The following is a 15844-nucleotide window of genomic DNA, read 5'->3' as shown; positions in this document are numbered from 1 at the left end:
CTTTGCATATCTGTAAACTGCCCATTTGCCCTTTTGCCTACTTTCCTTTAAACTTCTACCTATATAAGCAGTCAGTTTATGGGGGTGTGAGGGGGGCTGCAGAACAGATTTTTATGGATGACCTGCTGCTCTCCCATACTGACGGCAATATTGGAATAAACGCTCATATATGATTCAACCCTGCTCTGCTTAACTGGATTGAATAGTGACATGAGAGAGACAAACCATTGTTTGTCTGGTTACACTATCATCCTCATTTTACAAAACAACAGAGGCAACCCTAGCCATGGTTGCTAAGTGGTTAGAGTGTCAGCCTGAGCAATGGAGTGTCACAGGTTCAAACCCCAGCCCCAGATGGGGCACGTGCAGGAGGCAACTAAGTGGTGTGCCTCTCTCAGATCAATGTTTCTCTCGCTCTGTCTCTCCCCCTCCCTTATACTCTCTCTAAAATTCAATGGAAAAAAAATCCTCCAGTGAGGATTAACAAAAAATTAATTTATTTATTTAATTAAATAAAGGAGTTCCTGAAATCATATTTCAACCAATAGGACTGAGACTTTCCCCATCCAATCAGAACTGTGCAGCTATATCCTCATTAGCATCTTTAGTAATCAGAATGGCTCTATTTCAACCAATCAGAACAGTGCATTTTGGACCAAACTGTGAATGTTTAGAGTTTTCTATTTTCTTTTTTTTTTTTAATATATTTTTATTGATTTCAGAGAGGAAGGAAGAGGGAGAGAGAGATAGAAACATCAATGATGAGAGAAAATCATTGATCTGCTGCCTCCTGCACGCCCCCTACTCGAGCCTGCAACCCAGGGATGTGCCCTTGACCAGAATTGAACCTGGGACCCTTACTCTGCAGGTCAACACTCTATCCACTGAATCAGACTGGCTAGGGTTAGAGTTTTCAATTTTCATCAGAACAGACAAATCAGGGAGCAGGGGCCAGAATTCTTTCTATATAGTCAGCCCCCAATGGGGCTCACATTCCTCTCCTCCTAAGACTGCATTTCCAGCTAGAGACGAAACACCAGAGACAATTCACTGGACAGGAGTAAAGTTGTCCTGTTTCTGCAGACCAGAGTGAACCAGAGCTGAGCAGAGCCGAAGTGTCTAGCTTGAAAGAGGTCAACCTGCAACACCCAATCAAGTGGCAACCCCTGGCTAAGGCACAACATTGGGCTGAGCCAGCTTATGCCCAGTGCCACTTCACGGATATGCTGTCCACAGCCATGCTGTTTCATAATTGAGCTGTAACAATATTGAGCTATTCCACAGCCATTTGGTTTCCAGCCATGAGCTATCACAATTGAGATGTTTGTATTAAATAAAGTCTCCCCCTTCATCACACCCCAAATGGAAGATTTCTATTGATGTTGAATTGGAACCAATGACCACCACTTGGCAGATTTTATACCCCATGAATTACGCATTATTACCCCCAGTTTACAGGTGTAGATACTGAGACCAGGCAAGTTCAATGACTTTTCCATTAATGCAAAATTGCTAAAGACAGAGGTGGGCCTCCTGACTCCAAAATCCATATCCTTTTCTCCAAACTCAATTGACAACTAACTTTCTTCCTTTTTCCTCAAAAAGTATCTCTATACCTTATGCCTTCTATTACCAAGATTATATAATTGCTTTCCAACTTTATTGGAATTTCTAACTCTTTGAAACCTAAATTTCTAATGATAACCAAAAAGCATACAACAAGCATTCCTTAAATTGATACTTTTATGAACATACTAGAGGCCCAGTGCATGAAAGTTGTGCAGTCGGTAGGGGGTCTCTGTGCCCTCTCGTAGTCCCGGAGCCCTCGGGGGATGTCCGACTGATGGACATCCTTAGCACTGGTGTTCAGTGCGCATCATAACAACCAGTCGTTCCACCATTCAGTCAATTTGCATATTAGCCTTTTATTATATAGGACTAGTGGCCCGGTGCATGAAATTCATTTAAGGGCATGGGGTGTCCCTCAGCCCAGTCTGCACCCTCTCCAATTTGGGACATTCCTCTAGCAATCCAGGAACGCCGGCTCCTAACCTCTCACCTGCCTGCCTGTCTGATCGCCCCTAACCACTCTGCCTGCCAGCCTGCTCGCTCCCAACTGTCCTCCCCACCAGCCTTCTCATCCCGAAATGTACCCCCTTGCTAACCTGATTGCCCCAACTGCCCCCCCCCCCACTGGCCTGCTCGCTCCCAACTGCCCCTTCTTGGCAGCCTGCTCATCCCCAATGGCCTCCCCTGCCTGCATGCTTATCCCCAACTGCCCCCTCTGAAGGCCTAATCACCCCCAACTGCCCCCCGCTTTGGGTCCACTCGCCCCCAACTGCCCTCCTGCTGACCTGATCACCCTCAACTGCCCCCTACTGCTGGCTTGCTCGCTCCTACTTCCCCCCCCACCCCCCCACCCCCCGCCAGCCTGATCACCCCCAACTACCCTCCCCTCCTGAAGTGATCGCCCCTAACCGCCTCTGCCTCGGCATCGCCACCATGGCTTTGTCCGGAAGGATGTCCGGAAGGTCTCCAGGAAGGTCTCTCAGTCTAATTAGCATATTACACTTTTATTAGTATAGATTTTATAACCTTTAGAAGCATAAGCTTCTCCATTGGCAAACACTCTCACTTTCAAGTCACACATCTCCAACAAAGCACAGGACATTTATTAACAGTTTCAAAACCACTCTATAGACACTCTGTAATAGAAAGCCAAAAGCAGGTGAATGTAAGACTTTTATAGCAAGCAACATTTTACTAATTCATGTTATTTAAAAATATCAAGATATTCAATAACCTTAGTCAAAATTAAAAAGGAATATCTAACAACCTAATTTAAAAAAGAATATCTGAAATAAGTTAAATTGATTTGCTCAGATTGAGCTAAGGTTTTTCCCATTTTGATAAGATTTACTTCCCAGAAATTTGTATTTTAAAAGATGGCCCAGACAAGAATTCTTGAAGAAGATCAGGTATTTGCATTTTAAAGGTGTAAAGAAAGAAAATCAATCTTCTCCTAGAAGGACTTTGGTTTCATAAAGTCAATTATCTGTATGTTGTTTAAGATGAATAGGGGAGATATTAGAAGGTAAAAGGATTTGGTGGGCTTTGACCTTCTGGATTCACACCTCTGGCCCTGTAAAGACTTCATTTGTAGCCCTGGGCGGTTTTGCTCAGGGAGCAAGAGCAGTAGGGGCATGTGAGGGAGGCAATCAATCAATGTATCTCTCTCATGTCAATGTTTCTCTCTTTCTCCCTCCTCTCTCTCCTCTACTCTCTCTAGAAATCAATGGAAAAAAATATCCTCTGTTGAGGATATTTTAAAAATACTTCATTTGTAAAATAAGGATAGTCATTTTCAATACTTCAATAGTGGGATGCCACTCAAATGTTGTTGGTTCAGGATGGACAAATCCATTCACCCATTTTTTTTTCTTATTTTAAATTTATTGATTTGAGAGAGAGACATAGATGATTCGTTGTTCCACTTATTTATGTATTCATTCGCTGATTCTTGTATATGCCCTGACTAGAGATTGAACCCACAACTTTGGCATATTGGGATGATGTTCTACCCAACTGGGCCACCTGGCCAGGGCAGTCATTCACCCACTTTTGAATTATTTTTCCCATCTGGGTACATACTTCTAAATACATATCACCCTTCTGGGGGAGGGGGGAGGAAAGGATATGTGGGCTTCACTGATTTCAAGAAAATATCACCCTATCAGGTGAATCAAGCAGATTTAATTAGTAAAAATACATATTGTCCCATAACGTTCCCTACTTGGATAGGAAACTGGTTCTGATTAAAAAACAGACACTGATTAGATAGCCCTGCCATTTGTGTAGAAGCTTTATTTTGAGGGAGGAGGCAACTTAGTTAAGTGTGGTTTAAACAAATAAGTATCTACGAGGGTCTTAGTGGCTTCCCCTTTTATGATAATTCCAAACTCTTCCAAAGTATTAGTGAAGAGAAGGGGAAATGCCCTCAGAGAAACTCTATGCTAACTTTTGCTTCTTTTCTCTTTCTAAATTCTATTTCCATTTCCTATAAGCTTTCTTACGGTGACCTGGATTTCCTTAATAAAGACAGACTTCTCTATAGTAGTTTCCCAGCAGACTCTATTTGGCAATTCTATTGCTTTGCTCCCAGAAACCAGTAGGTATATTAATTGGAATAGATCAGAATAGCCAGAACCATATTCTCTAGCAGTTAAATTCCTTTGCAAAACCCATCAAGGTCCCAGAGAAAGTCAGGAAAATCTTTATGAGGGCAGATTCCTTAATTCTGTTCTATTCCAAGTGTGGCAGGATAGTAAGAGGCTAGGGAAATTCCTCCACAAGTGGAATAAGGGAAAATAAAACAAAACAATTAAACAAGGCCAATTTGAGCTTCACACCCAGCTAATGTATCATAAGATTTCATCTTCTCTAAACAAGTATCTTCTCTAACTCCAGAAGAAATGGTTTACACACTCCAGACCTTCTCAGGATAGAACAGCCTCAGTCCTGGTCCCTCTTCAATGATGTTCTTGATGACATCCTTTAAAAATTAAACAAACCAGAAAAAAACTCTGACTCCTGTCTTTGATTGCTGGAGCCATCTGGGGGCTCAGCCCATCTGGTATCCAGATGACCTAATCCTAAAGGCCAGGCGTCAAGACCAGAACCAGCTGGCCCCGCCCCCCAGGGAGCGGATAGGGCGCCCCTAGGCAATGCGATAGGGTGCCAGTGTGATGGGGAAAAGTCGAAATGGAGGGGAAGGTCTTAAGGGTCTGCAGGGTGGGGAGGTCGGCCCGAGTAGGTTGGGAGTGTGCTAGGGAAGGAAGAGAAAGATCTGATTGGAAACGGCTCAGCACAGCACCTTTCTCATTGCGAACCAGGACGGCGCCAGCTGTGGCCTGAATGGGCGGTTGTTTCATGAGTTCACTTGGGACCGGCATGCTCATGGCAGCAGCGGTGCTCCCGAAACTTCACTGATTCCAAATAGTGAACAGCTATCAACCTCAAAGAACAGAAAAATCCTCTTCAACTGGAGGCTCTGGACTTGCAACTCCACTGAAAGAAACACCATTTGAGGAGCTAGAGAAACCGGAAGTGTGCGACCATTGGATTGTGGGATTGTGGAGGCCGCCTGGGTGCTTGCGGCTACGGGAGCCTGTTATTGCGCGTGTACATAGTCAGCCCTATAGTCCTCAGTCTCGCAGTATTTGGACGTGACTTCTGGTCAGAAATTGTTTGTTACCTTGGTTTGAAGCGGAGGACAAGAGCCGGGAGTTAGACCAGCTCTATGGGGAGTACACACGCACCTCCCAGGAGCTGCAGGTGAAGCGCACGCAATAGAAGCCTTCAATGAAACCATCAAGATCTTCGACGAGCAGGGCAGACTCAAGAGAAGTGCAGCCAGGAGTATCTGGAGCGCTTCCGGTTTTGAGGAGAATGAAAAAGAGATCCAGAGGACCCTGCTGAACTCAGAACAGCTCAAGTCTCGCATCACTGAGATCCAGGAGAGCCACACGAAGCTGGAACAGGAGCTGCGGACACAGGCCTCGGACAACCGGAAGATCGGTAAGCACTTGAACAAACTGAAGCCGGATCGCATGCAGCTGTGCAAGATCCGAGACCAGTACCTGGTATGGCTCCCCCAGAAAGGCGCCCGGCAGGAGAAAATCAATGAGTATTTGGGAATCAAAACTGAGACTGAAGATCGGTATGCACTGGTGGAGGATGAGGATGACCTCCCCACCATGGGGAACGAAGCTGGTATGTGGGCAAGATCAACCCCATGCAGGCTGAGGAAATGCTGAAGGGCAGGCGGGATGGTACCTTCCCCATCCATGAGAGCAGCCAGCGGGGCTGCTGTGCCTGCTCTGTGGTGGTGGACGGTGATACCAAGCCCTCTGTCATCTACCGCACGGCCACTGGCTTGGGTTTTGCGGAGCCCTACACTACAACCTGGACAAGTCTCTGAAGGAGCTGGGGCTGTATTACCAGCACACCTCCCTCGTGCAACACAGTGATGCACTTACTGGCACACTGGCACATCCGGAGCAAGTCCCAGCTCCCCCCCCCCCCCTCCCCGCAGACCACTGGCTCATACAAAGCAGGACTCCATCTTTCTGTCTGTCTCTCTTCTTTGTGAATCTTTCTTTCTCTGTCTCAATCTCTCTCTTGCTTTCTCTGAGTCTCTGATGACCCTTCATCCCACACCAGCCAATCTTCCTGTCACTCCTTCTATCCCCATCTCTGTCCTTGCTGTCTCTCTTAGTCTCTGTACCTCTAAATCTCTGTTAGAGGAGCATACCTCCTCCACCCCATGCCCCCTTTCCCCATGGGCACTGCCCTCCCCTGGCTCTGGCTGCCCCTACCAGTTCCTACAGTTCCCCAAGCTCCCCATGCCTGTACCTGCCATGTTTACAAAGGCCCCTCAGGTACTCAGCCTCAGCCTGGTGCTCTGATTTTTAAGCCATAGACCTGGGGTCAGGGCAGGAAGAAGGCAGTAAGGAACTCCCTGGGCCACTTCTAAGAACCTCAGCTGTGGCATGCCGGGGTGGGGGCGGGACAGCTCCACAGACCCAACTTCCCCTCCTGAGGTGAAACCTCCACCGGTGATCCCCACATGGAGCTGGTGCCCAGAAGCCTTCCATCCCCCAAAAGCAAAATTATTAAAAAATAACCTCAAGAGCTCAGCCCTCTCTGACCCCAGGCTTCCCAGGAACCGAGGCTGCTGCAGGTACTGCTGGGCCAGCCGAGATGCACCGCTGCCCACAGCACCTCCACTTCATGCAGTTTCAAGGTTTCACCTTGATCATGTTGAGTTCTGATTTTGCTTCTTTGACTGTAAACCCATTTTCTCCTCTTTTGGGACAAGGACCCTGGTTTTCTATGCTCCCATGGACCCCCCTCCTGCCTGCCCAGCTAGGCTGGCAGATGGGTTTTGTATGGTATGTTGATATTTATGTGGATATAAAACATTAAACTCAAAAAAAAAAAGGAACATGGGATAGTGACGAATAAGAAACTGGAGACAGTGAAGGGCAGTTTGTCCAGACTGTTGAAAGCTAAGAATTAGAGTTTAATTGGGATAGAAATCCTGCTGATAGCACCTGATCCCTGAAATCTGAGCACTCTACTTTTAGGTTTTCCAGTTCAAGTTTTTGGATACTGCCTATTAAAACATTCCTGGTTGGAAAGTGTTTATATAGAAGCCCATAAGTATTAAGTATTTGCTGTGTTTACCATTCTTAGCTCTCTGTAAGGAATATGGAATAATGTTAAATGCCTCATGTTCTCAAGAAGCTTGACTTTTAAAATAAAAAATACAGAAGAATATAAATATTAAAAATTTTAAAAAAAAGAAGCTTGAGTTTTAGGGGCGATCAGGCAGGCAGGCAGAGCAATTAGGAGCCAGCGGTCCTGGATTGCGAGATGGATATCCTGATCTGTGGGATCAGGCCTAATCTGGAAGTCCAACATCCCCCAAAAGGTCCCGGATTGCAAGAGGGTACAAGCTGGACTGAGGGACACACACTCCCATGCACAAATTTCCTGCACCAGGCCTCTAGTAAATTTATAATCCCTTACCACTTTGGCCTCATGCATCTCTCCTTTGGTGACCCTAACAATTAGTGCTGAAACCCGAGGGAGTTCCCCAGGAATGGGGAGCCATCGCCCCGACTTTGATCACCCTGAGTTTGCTACTCGGAGAGCAGTGGCAGTGGCAGCTCTACCTGGGATTGCCTCTGAATCCTACTCAGGTGACTCGATTGCAGCCTCGATGAGGCCTCTCTCCCTTATGAGCCCTCCTGAACCAGGCAAGGAGGACACACGATCAGGAATCTCACCTCCATTGATGACCCTCCATCCCACACCAGCCGATCTTCTCTAGGTCAGACCTCAGCTAGTCCAGCAAGGCTGTTGCCATCTGGATCCGGTTTGGAGCTCCCAGACCTCCTGGGACTGGCCACAGAAGACTGAACCTGCCCAGGCTCTGACAAGGCCCCACAGACTTACATCACCAGGACAAAGCCTCGGTTAATGATTGGGGTGGCAGATAACATCTAGGCCTCAATTGTATTTCAGCTCCAGGCCCAGAATAGCAGCAAAACCAAACAAGTGACACTGTAGCAGCCTCAGAACCAGCTTTTACCAAATCACTCAAGAGGACTGCTTTTGAGCCTTCACCAACCGGTCTCCTAGGGAAATCATACTGCCACAACCCCTCGCTTCAAACAGGAGTTATCTATACAATGTTCCAGCTGACTACAATCAAAGTCCAACCCCTGTGATCTCGATGCCCCCTCTCAGCAGGAAGTAACTATGGAAGATATGACCTCGTCCCTGTTCCATAAAACAAAAAGGCTGGAATGTTAAATCTGATCAAATATATTAATCAATTTCCCCTCCCCTGGGAACTGACCTTTAGGCCACTTCACAATGGACATTCCACTTGCTTAAGCCACATTTCACTTGCTAAAACCATTATCTCTGCCCTCTGGAGTTTCCCAGAATCCCAACATGCCCAGAGAATTCTTCACCCAGAAACAGCCTGCCATTGTCCTTTAAAAACCTCTGACTCCCATCTTTGGGTGCTGGCACCATTTTGGGGATCAGCCCATCTGGTATTCAGGTGACCTAACACATTTATAATCCCTTACCAAAAAAAAAAAAGAAAGAAAAGAAACCAGAAAATAACCCCTGACCCTTCTTATCTATGTTTTAATGAATCAACACATTGAAGGACACACCTGAAAAGTTAATGAATATTTTGTTAAAACCCTCCCCTTTGACCTCCCCTAGGATTCTGTCCTGCCAAAGAAACATAAGAAACCTCAAGACAAAGAACCCATGGTGCGCTCTTGCTAGAGCATGCCTGCACCTTCCATCTCTGCTCTTTTTCTCTAAGGGTCCTCATGAGACTTGCAATCAGGAGAGCAGTGGGCAGTGGCAGCTCGTCCCAGGCTTATCCCCTGAACATGTCTCCAGGGCCCCCATTTCTCTGACTTTCTTCTGTTGCTTCTTCTATCCTAAGCACTTTCTTCATTTCATTGTCCCCAGCTTTAATAAACATACTCTACCTAGGGCATGCTGGTGCGATGCCGGGAGCCGGTCCATCCTTGCTGTTTCAAAGGACCTGGCATATATGGCATACTGTTCTTAATATGTTTGCTCACCTTGGCACTGTGTGTTTTAACCAAGGTCTCCTCTCTGAGAAAGGTTGTTTCCCCAGGTAGGGATTTTCCCCTGAAGTTAGGGAGGGAATAAAACCTCTCAACTAAGTGCCAGGTGGGTAATTAATCACTTTAACTACGAACAATCATGCTTAAGCTACATAATCTTTACTCCCTGGAATGGAGATAAGAAACGCCCTAACCTTTGAAATAGAGATTGATAGGATTGGAATCAACTGGTATAAATACAGAAGTAAGAAGACAGAACACACAGAACTAGAGACAAAAGAACTTCGCTGGAGAGAACATGGCAAAAGATCCTGGACTGAACCTGACTACAGAAATGGGCAAGAGAACCTGACTAGAACCTGGTGACTGAACCTGGCTGGAGAACCTGGAGAACCTGGCTGGAGAACCTAGCAAGAGAACATGGACACAGACCCTGGCAGGAGATCCTAAGCAGAACTTCACTGGAGATCCAGACCAGAACTTGGCTGGAGATCCCGGCTGGAGATCCTGGCTAGGCTGCTGATCAACTGAACACTGTCTCCGTGTCCTTCCTTCTTCGCCGACTCCGTCTACGCCTTTGGGGACCCCTGGACCCGCTGGGGTTGGACCCCGGCAGTGCGAGAGCACACCCACAGCTCATATATCTGCTCTCTGTCTCCTAAATACTAAGGCACCCCACAAGATCTACAACCAGGAAAGCAGTGGGCAGCAGCAGTTCATCTCGGGCTTACTTCCTGAACCCGGCTCCAACGCCCCCTTTTTCTCTGACTTTCCAGTGAGCTCACTTCTGTCACTGTGACTTCTATGTCTCAGTGAGCCAAAGCAGCCTCACCTAGGCTCTCTTTTGTTTCTTCTTCTGATAAGGGCAGAAATAAAATATTGGGGACCAACTATAATTGTAAGAAATATTAATCATGCTCTGTTAACTATGATTGTTTTATTTGGATTAAAGAAGGCACATTCTAACCTGACTGGCAATTGCTTGTGGGACCTGGGAATTCAACTGGCAATGCAGCCCATTCTCCTCATCAGGGAGCTGCTTATTCTCATGGAAAGCAGAAACCAAAGCCAGAAACCAGAGCTGCCAGCCCTTTGAGGACCCCCAGTCTTTGCATATCACTAGTCCTTTGAAGACCCCAGCCCTTTTGTATATCTGTATACTGCCCATTTGCCCTTTTTGTCTGCTTCCCTATGTAATGTTTGTCCTTCTACCTAATATAAGCAGCTGGCTTATGGTGGGGTGGAGAGCAGATTTTTGTGGATGACCTGCTACTCTCCCAGCTGCTGGCAGTACTGGAATAAAATCGCATATGATTCAACCTGGTCTCTGCTTAATTAGCTCAAGTAGTTACAGGCAGCATGGACCCATTGATTGTCCGGTTACTGTTCCCACTTTTAATAAACATAGTCTCAAAATCATCTGGACTCATATTGTGAAATCTTTCCTACGTGAAATCAAGAACCCACACACTACCTGCAGGCACCAATAACACAATGAATGCATGCAATTGTTTTCCCTCTACTTCAGACTGGTTTTTCTGCTTTTCTACTGTGAGTGTGATTTACCTATGCTTTTTCTAGGAGCTTCTAGATTGGAATTAAGGTAAGCTTTCCATTCATTCTGTTTTAGAGCCAGCTTTTCCTAATTTTGCAAGCAAAATTTGACTTAGGCATCAAAAGAGCTACATTTTAGTGTTTTAAAGTTGATCACTTCTAATTACATTTTTCCCATTTCTATAAATACTTGCAAATAAAGGCTTCCTGTTTATTGTATATCTGCAGAAGTATTAAGGAGGGCTGAGGCTGGGATTTAAAAAACAGCCATTCATTTTTCTCCATGTGTCCTGCCTTAGCCTGGGTTCTCTCAACCCTTAACCTTTAGCTCTACCACAAGGATTTTTTAAAAACACATCAAAGAAAGTGAGCCTCTTACCTTAAAATAGGGGTTGGGGGTAGAAGATGGGTAAGTCCAGAATTCCAAAGGAGCTCACCCAATGCAAAATGAGGAGCATGTAGGGCCCAGAGGGCCCCAGCTAATACCTAGGATGGGTCTGAGTCTGCGAGGTGGTTCTGGGTGGGCTCCTCTGGAATCCTGCCACTCTATACCATGATGAGACAATCCTAGTCAGAGCAAGTGAGCCAGCTGGGCTCCGTAACCTCAGGAAACAAGGTCCCCTCTGGGGCACCAGATGTTATTGGACAGGGGACCTGGCCCTGAGCAGGTTGGCATAAAGAAGGCCAGTATGTATTGTCCTGACAACACAAGACCAAGTGACTATGCGGGTGTGTTTATCATAGCTGGGAACAGTAAAACAAGGAAGGGCTTAGCATAGAAGAGGCCACAGGGAGACCCATGCTGGGCTGCTTTGGTTTTCTAAAAATGTTATAGGAAAGAAATGAGCTAAGGCAGGGCTGCTTAAGCTCACTGGGAAGTCTGACAAAAGTAGACAGGTTCAGGGGGTTAGCCTGGGATGAGCTGCTGCTGCCCATGACTCCCCTGGTTGCAAGTCTTGTGGGGTCCCTTAGATTTTAGGAGGTGTGTGCCTGTGGGGGAAGAAGAGAGAGAAGGGAGAGACATGGGTGTGTTCCCCAGAGGGAGAGCACATGCTGGGTCCTTTGTCTTGAGAGTGTTTTTTCTCTCTTGCAGGTGGGACTCCTCGAGGAGGGTTTTAGCAGAGTATTCATCAGTTTTCTAGGTGGGCTCTTTCAGGGTCCTGGTCTCTACTGATTGGCCAGTGCCAGGGCAGGGGGTCATTGCAGCTGGTCCTGGTGTCACCCACCTAGTTTGCTATTTTTCTGGGCCTGGAGCTGAAATACAACTGAGAACTAGGTGTTATCTCTAGGGAGGTGACCTCCTGTGTCTGCTGTAAGTTGCTCTGCCAGTTTGTTCAGATATCTGCTCAGTTTCCCTGTTCCACCTGTCCGGGCTTACTGTCCTGTCTCATGCACTAGCACATGCCCTACCAGAACTCATGCCCATGGCCTGACTGTAGATGTGACCTGTGGATGTCTGGCTCTAAGTAGTACAAGCTCTGCAGGCCTGTCCTGGCCCCACCCCTCCCCTGGCTATACCCTCTGTTCAGGCTCTGGCTGGGTGTGGCTATTCTTCCCCTTTGGTTGCCTAGGGCCAGGAGAATTCTGAAGAGACCTGGGTGGAGCAGCTCTGAGCTCCACCCTGGGATCTAAAAACCCACCCTGTACTTTGCCTCTCCCCTCACCCCATCTCCTGTCAGCATTAAAGCTCAAGGTGGCTCCAGAGCTCCGGGTCTCACAGGAGGGAAGACTGAAGAGCACAGAACAGTGAGTGTCCTGAAGATCCCATCCTCCCATTCCCACCACTTCACTCTTCTGACTGCCCCCACTCCATCATCTCAGTACCCTGACTTTTGTAAATGTCTCTCTGCCTTCTCTGGGCTCCTCATTTTATCACTTTTCCTGCCTCTTCCCTTCACCTCCCTTCTCCCAACATCATTTATTGGAAGAAACCAAGAGGATTTCAAAAATGGGTTCATAGTGCTGAAGAGGAATTTGCCAGGGAAGCAGTAATGACCCCAGTGGGAGTCTGGTATTGGGATATGGTAGGGGACAAGAATGACTGCTATTCTCTACCTGCCTAATGCCCTCCCCTCCCACCTCCTCCCCAGTGAACATCCCTGAGGCCTTCGGAGCTGGGACTGAGATAACAAGTGCAGCAAACATGGCCAGTGCAGCAGACACGCCCATTGCAGCAGAGATGGCCCATGGAGTCGAGCAGCGGCTGGCCCAGATGTTAGAGGGTATAAGCAAGGAGCAGCTGAGGGAGTTCCTGCTGCAGCTGCCTGATAAGGATCTCTGCCAGCACTCTCCTGGGGCGACCCCAGCACAACCAGAGGAGGTGGTCTCATGCCTGGTCGCTCAATACGGGGAGCAACAAGCCTGGGATCTGGCCCTGCAGTCCTGGGAGCAGATGGGCCTGAGCGAGCTGTGTGCTCGAGCCCAGAAAGAGCCAGCTATGAAGTCAGGTGAGTAGACAACATACCGTCTACCTGCTGTAGATCTCCTTCCCACCCACAACCCACTGAACCCCATCAGACCTTCTTCTGGGGACTGCCCGGTCAAAGGGGGTATCCAGGCTCAAACTAGACTTCAGCTAAAAGGCTTGTGGAGAAGAGTTCCTAGTGCATTCCCAGCAACCCATGGGTCCTCACAGCACCTGGGAGGGAGCACACAGAAGGCCAGAGAAAGTAGGGCACTCCAAGGGCCAGAGAAACTCTCAGAAAGCACTAGCAGAAAGAGTGTGGGTTTCACACCCACCTCCCAAGAGGCCACTTGCCTGGTCTTGTGCTATAACCACAGAAAGGAGTTGGCAAGAAGCAGGTTCTACTCCTGGCATGGCCACATTGGGCAAGTCGCCTCACTGCTCTCTGCATCTTCTCTCCATCTGTAAAATGAGAGGGTAGGAGCCTGCCCCCTGGACTGTAGGAGGGTAAAGAGGTAATCCATGTTAGACACCTACCAGGGTCCCCTTCCTAGTAAGTGCTCAATGAACTGTTCTGTTGTTATTGTTGCTGCCCCTGTGGATGTTATTACTACTGACAGCTGTGGGTGGCAGAGGCTCTCAGCCTCATGTGAGGGGACTTGAGGCACAGAGAGGAGTCATGACATATATGGGGAGGCAGAGGCAGAACCAAACCAGGGCAGAGATACAAAGTTCCTAGAGCTAGATCAGGACATTTGCCCAGCAGTGTCAGGGCACCATTCTCCAATAAGAGGGTGAGGCATACCAATGGACATGGACAACAGGGGGATGGGAGCATGAGTGTGTGTGGGGGGGAGGTTGGGGGTTAATGGGGGGGATGAGGACACATTTGTAATACCTTAACTAATAATAAAAAAAAAAAAAAAAAGAGGGTGAGGCAGGCTGCAGTGGGTTCACTGGTTTCTCCTGACCTCTCCTAGTTAAGACCGGTCTCTTGCTTTCTGGTGCTGTTGACTATGATGGTGAGAACAGCATCAGGTATTAGACCAGTGGGGTCAGACCAGACCTCTTTTCAGAAACCTTGGTACTTGAGTTCTGACTAGGAAAGAATTCAGAGCCAAAACTCAAACTATAAGAGAACTTTTACTTAGAAAATCACAGAGGCATCAGAAATAGATAGTAGAAGAAAAGGATTCAGAAAACAAGTTCCAGAAGCAAAGGAAGGGCCCTTGGAGGTTGGGAGTGAGGAAGGTAAAGGTAATGATAATGGGGGGAGGGGAGGGGTGTGGAAAGGCATGGGCATGCTCCCAAGAGGGAGAGCACACTGGGTTCTTCGTTCTAAAAACTTTTAGGAGTGGAGATCTTAGGGGAGATCCCAGAGGAGACTCTCAATAGAATATTTATCAGCTTTCCAAGTGGGTCCTTTGTGGTCTCCACTGATTGGTTGGTGCCAGGGCAAAGGGTCATTAGTCAATGCAGATGGTTTTGCTGCCTTTCTGGGCCTGGAGCTGAAATGCAACTGACACCCAGATGTTATTTCTTGGGAGGAAAGATCAGGGGGTCTGAACAGCATGGCTAGAGGTATGAAAGGTCAGGGGGTCCACACCCCATGACAAGTGATATGCTAGGGGAAAAAAGATTACCCTGGGGATTAGGTCCTTGTTTTCCAAGTTTTTCCCATTGCTGGGCCACCCTGGTGACCTTCTGTACCTGGCCTATGGTCCTTGCTCTGCTCATGCCAGCACAGTTCTTCTCCATTGAAGACCCCAGATTCAATGCCAGCTCCTGCCCATCCTACTAGCAAGCATCAACCTCCTTCCTACAGTGCAATTGCCCCCATTCCTCTACTCCCCAATTCCACCCAAGCAAAACTCCACCAAGCTGCTAAAATTCTTTGACCCTGAGTCCTGGATCCTCCAAGACATAGAGAATATTTGAGACACTTGCCTGACATATGGACAGAGCTGGAAATGTGAGGCTTGCTGAGCTATCCTGAGGCCCCAAGTGGGGCTGCAAGGCAGCAAGTGAGTTCCCAGCCAGGTGAGCCTAGACCTGGATAAAGACCTTGGCCAATAAAACACCATAAGAAGGATGGAGAAGCCAGAGTGGGTGGTGGGGTCAGTAGGCCTAGAAATCATCTTTCAGGAACATTCCAGTGTTGAGGTTACACCCCCTCTGATTTGATAGATGGGTAAACTGAGACCCAGGCAGGCCAGGCAGTGAATCTTACCCAAGCAGGTGCCATGTGTGACATGGTCCTTGGCCAGGCACAGCTTGGGTCATAATAACTCTGAAGTTCCCTGGGGTCTGGGTGGTCCAGAAAGTTCCAAGGAGGACTCTGTTCCCCAGGTGAACCCCAAGAGGAGGGTAGGCCTATTCCTCAGCTCAAGCCAGTCCCCTCTCCTGACTTCTCTGATTTCAGCCTTCACATATGGAGTCACCTGGGCTGGAAATCTCAGCTACACCCTTGCCTCTTTCTCTTTTCATCCCAGCACCCAAATCCACGCTCACACAGCACTTGGAAACACCCAGAGCTGGAACCCAGACCCAGTGATCTCTCCCTCCACCCTGCTGCTGCTTTCTGAGGACCCCACCCCATTTCCATGTCCCCTTTTCTCTTCCCTTCCCTCTGTGCCACTCTCCCTCCTCCTGCCCCAGGCCCTGTCAGTGATGGTCAGAAGCTCAAGCTTCATTGTCT

The 15844-nt window shown here is 47.8% G+C and overlaps 1 pseudogene; it reads left to right on the top strand.

The window, feature by feature from the left end:
- The first annotated feature begins 4745 nt into the window (after nt 1-4745).
- LOC118671519 lies at nt 4746-15084 on the top strand (annotated as a pseudogene).
- The last annotated feature ends 760 nt before the right edge of the window (nt 15085-15844 follow it).

The sequence above is a fragment of the Myotis myotis genome, unplaced genomic scaffold (assembly GCF_014108235.1).
Source record: "Myotis myotis isolate mMyoMyo1 unplaced genomic scaffold, mMyoMyo1.p scaffold_m19_p_17, whole genome shotgun sequence".
NCBI classification, from domain to species: domain Eukaryota; kingdom Metazoa; phylum Chordata; class Mammalia; order Chiroptera; family Vespertilionidae; genus Myotis; species Myotis myotis.
The sequence above is the reverse complement of the archived record's forward strand: the minus strand, read 5'-3'. Positions and strand labels throughout refer to the sequence as shown.